The sequence below is a fragment of the Lissotriton vulgaris genome, chromosome 4_1, assembly GCF_964263255.1.
Source record: "Lissotriton vulgaris chromosome 4_1, aLisVul1.2, whole genome shotgun sequence".
NCBI classification, from domain to species: Eukaryota; Metazoa; Chordata; class Amphibia; order Caudata; family Salamandridae; genus Lissotriton; species Lissotriton vulgaris.
In genome coordinates, this window is record NC_141691.1 from 1,009,845,338 (window position 1) to 1,009,850,027 (window position 4,690).

Sequence of the window (4,690 nt, forward strand, 5' to 3'; positions counted from 1 at the left end):
TATTGTAAAAAAGTGTATTGAAACTAACGATGAAAATCATTGTAAATATGTATGTATATATTGATACAATGCAATGTGTAAGTCCATCATCAGTTTTTACCCAATGTATGTAAGGTTTGAAAAGAACCAATCACCAATGAGCACTGTGCACTTTAAATATGTCGAGAAAACAAGGTTACGCTGTCATGTGATCAAGGCTTTTCAGCCGAAACGTTATGGCGGCAGCTGAATAAACACAACTAACCAGCATCCTGAGTGTGGTCCGTGTCTGTATCCAGCGCAATCAGGGCAGAGGAGATTGTGGCGGGAGAACGGAGGTTTTCCATATATATATATATATGAACAAAAAATCCAGCTCCCACAGAAACTCAATGGAAGAATGGCACAGAATCGAGGTGTTTTAAGATTCAGCATTATTTTATTCTGCCAGGTCGCCCTCAATCCCAAAGGTAAGGAGAGACGCGTTTCGGCTTTCAGGAAGCCTTTGTCAATCTGGTTTGGTGCCAGAATACATGCAAAATAAATATCCCTTCCCATAAGACCATTAAGTAAACATAAAAAGCATACTCTCCTGCATGCGAATAGCGAATGAGCCAGAATGCTACAAAACATCGTTTTTTACAGCTAAAACCTGCCTGTTAGGTAAAATATAAACAGATTGCATGCATTGCATAATACAAATATAAGTTTAGCTGGAAATATCGTGTAGCATACATTTTAGGTAGCAAAATATACATGCGAATTATAAAAGCATCCGTCACATTGAGAAACTGATTTTTAACATTTGCACTGCCAAACTCTTCATCCTGTGTTGCCAATTTTACAAAAATATATAAAATGTACTTTTAAAATTAATGCGCCCAGATGTCACTGGTTATAGCAAACTTCGAGACTGTCAATGTCCCGGTTTTAGCTCACCCGAGCTGATGACACATCCACCACAGTGTGACCTTTTGCAAAATATGCCATATTCCTGCCATGCTACTGATAGCACAGTCATTGTCTTCAAACATTCTGAGGCACCGGGAACAGAAAACTGAAAGTTTCACCTGGGGGCCAAGTACATGACTGAGAGTAATGTTCTTACTCAAAGACAAATTACAAGCACGTGCTGTGAAACCCCTCGGAACTACCATACCCATAATGCCCGAAAATAGTCAATAGTGAAGCAGGCAATTATCACCATATGATTGTACTGCTAGGTCAATGCCACTGGTTAAGCTAGAATGTTAACTGCCTCAGAATCAATGTCCGATTCGCGTGTAGCTGGGGCAGAGGCAAATGTCAATGTATCCGATGGTGACAGACAGCATAAATTGAATCCAATAAAAATATGGCACAAAATCGGGGTTGAGGGGGACCCATGCACAAAGTGATACTGCCAAAACAACCTCACTGCATCAGCATCAGCGTCTGCAGTGCCCAGTTACCAGGAAGCGCCAGTTTCCAGGCAAGGCATTTAGGAAGCGCCAGTTTCCAGGCAAGGCATTTCTTGCTGGAGAGAACATGTATCCCATGCTGGCAGTTGCAAAAACCGCCCGCTAGGAGACCCTGGTCTCCCATTGCAGTCATCCTCATTCCGCTTCCTGGCTATCCCACTGCAGGCTCCCCCAATAGCACTCCCGTACTCCTCCAAAACTGTCCGGCCTGAAGGGAGACCCACAAACAACTGGTGCTCCGTGATAAGCGCGACGACCATTCACGCTGCATCAAATGAACAAAAAAATCCAGCTCCCACAGAAACTCCATGGAATAATTGCATGGACTCGAGGTGTTTAAGATCCAGCATTATTTTATTCTGCCAGGTCGCCCTCATTCCCAAAGGTAAGGAGAGACGCGTTTCGGCTTTCAGGAAGCCTTTGTCAATCTAGTTTGGCGCCACAATACATGCAAAATAATTAGCCCTTCCCATAAGACCATTGAGTAAACATAGAAAGCATACTCTGCTGTATACGAACAGCGTATGATCCAGAATGCTACAAAACATCGTTTTCTACAGCTAAAACCTGCCTCTTAGGTAAAATATAAACAGATTAAATGCATTGCATATTACAATTTAAGTTTAGCTGGAAATATCGTGTAGCAAACATTTTAGGTAACAAAATATACATGCGAATTATAAAAGCATCCGTCACATTGAGAAACTGGCTTTTATATATACATATGTTGCTTTGAAAAAATGTACAAAAATCAGTTCCGGAGTGCAGCGTCTTTTGTTGTAAAAAATATATATATATGACAACACCGCAGGAAAAGCACCACTACGAGCATTGCGGGACATTGTTCATGCATTTTGCAATTTTAAAAATCACGGAATGCACTTTCAAGAATGAATAATTATCGTGACTTTTTTGATAACTGTTACGCCATTCAAGCATAAAAAACGAAATTTTATGTCAAGAACGGAGGCTCCTATTATGCCTTCTTTTCTTGCTTTATTCTCAATAGCAGCAAGATAAGTAACAACTACAAATACCCAGTAGGCACAGCAGAAGAACTACTGGTCAATGGGATTAGAGAAAACAAACAATGGACCAATCATAACCAGGATAGTATATATGGCCAGCTCTGACCACACGTAGTCCTCTTTTCTTGCTGCTACGCAGTCAGATAAGTCGCATTTACTGTTTTCTCTACCGTTTTTTATTGTATTTGGACATTTGTTGTCTTGGTTATTGATTATTTTGCTACCATATTATTTTACTGTGACTTGAGCGCGTTCCCGCTAAATTTCCATTTGTTCCGGTCCCGTTTTCGGGCCCGTTCCCCCCCTCGCGCGCTGCAGCGTTTGGTTTATACCGCTGCGCACGCTTCCCGCTCCTACTCCTCACCGGCTGCTTACCCGAGTGTGTTCTGTATGGCTTCCTGCGGCTCGTCTGTCTCCCGTTTTTTGACGAACGCGGTGCCCGCCCCCAGGGGAGTGTCTCCCTGCCATTCCGGCCCGTCTACGCCCCCTTTGTTTTCCCTGGTGCTTGTTAACCCTTCCCTCACTGCATATTCTGTCATGGAGATTCCAAGCTCACAGGAGTTGGACAATGAGGAAAGCGAAGCTTTCAAGACTGACCTCAGTCATTTTATCAATAATTCTGTGGAGACTGCTGTTGAGGCTTCAATGAATCGTGTTTCCAAACACATGGAGGATTCCCTATTGAGCCTCATGACCAAAGCTTTGGCCCATTCTGCGGGGGAAAGCAGAAAGCGTAAACTGGTTCCTTCCACTTCTCTTTCAAAAAATGTGTCACTGTTGGGTCGCGAGTCCTCCTCGCATTTGACTGAGGACGTGGTTCCTCCCAGGCCTCCTACCAAGGAGGGGTTTAAGGTTACTATGTCAAAAAGTAAATCCAGGCAAAAAATGTGGAGGTTCCTAAGAAGCTGGTCATTGACACTATTCCTGACACGGATGATGATGATGATATGGGTGACACTGATGATTTGACAGATTTCTTTCAATTGGTTGACCCTCCTTCCCCCAAGAAAGCTAGATTGGATGCTTTTGCGTCTCAGCCCGTGCTAGATACGGAGGGCAATCCTATGTTTGACCCCTCTACTATCAGACATCCTAATTCTACAGAGTGGTTCCCCACTCCTCATGTGGGAGAGTACATATCATCTAAGCTCCGTCTTCCCTTGGACAAGTCTGTTCGGGCAAAACTCAAATCCGAATGTGCCAAACCTTCCCTTCCTTTTCATGTTACCGTTACTCCCTCCATAGATCAACCTCTCCTTACTTTCTTTTCGAAATTTGGCAAATATCCACGCAAGGGTGAGGATAAAGCTTGGTCCACTTGCCAGGACAAGCTGTTAGACGTGGTGGGTCCTTTGGCCCGGGTCTTGGATATGGCAGAGAAAGCCCGCTTGGAAGGTTCGGATCTTAATCCTGAAGAAATTTCTTTGTGGCTATAGAGAACCTTTTGCCATTTAGGTAATGCAAATGCAGCGATCATTTATGAGCGCCGTAAGGGCCTGTTAATCAAATTGGACCCGAAGTTGGCTAACTTGGCTTCCCAGGATCCTGGTGTCAAGGCTGACGGACTTTTGTTTGGTGATTCCCTTGTTAAGGATCTTAGCCGATATGTGTCCACTTTTGCTTCCTTGGACAAGGCCCAATTTTCCATCAAAAAAGTGTTTGCCACCCGGGTTTTTGGCAGGGCCGGTAGAGACAGGAACCGCTCTTCCGGCTGTGGTTATCAGAACCAAGTTTCCAGAGGTGCAGCCAATTCCGGCTATCAGGAATTCAAGCCACAGTTTTACCCCCAACGAGGTCGTGGCTTCCGCGGCCGAGGACAGAAAGGCTTCCGTTCCAACAACAGCAACGTCAACAACCAAGGTGAGCCCTTCTCCTCCAATCGGAGGTCATCTTGCTCTCTTTCTTCACAGGTGGCGCACGCTCACAGCAGACCCCTGGGTCCTCAATTCTGTCCAAGGCTATCTCATAGAGTTCTACGCTCAACCTTCCCAGTCTATTTTTACCTCCTCCTTTGGTTTTTTCCGCAGACGTCGCTCTGCTCGTCTCTCAGGAGATTCAAAATCTTCTTCAAAAACAAGCCATCCTTGTCGCTCCCTTCGACCCCTCGGTCTTCCTGAGCTCTCTCTTTTTGGTTCGCAAAAAGATCAAAAAAGTTTGTCCAGTCATCAACCTCAAGTGGTTCAATCAGTTCGTGGTTTATCGCCACTTCAAGATGGAGACCAT

General features: G+C 44.4%; 1 pseudogene; it reads left to right on the top strand.

The window, feature by feature from the left end:
* Nucleotides 1-3,004: 3,004 nt before the first annotated feature.
* On the top strand, nt 3,005-3,903 carry LOC147722814 (uncharacterized; annotated as a pseudogene).
* Nucleotides 3,904-4,690: the final 787 nt, after the last annotated feature.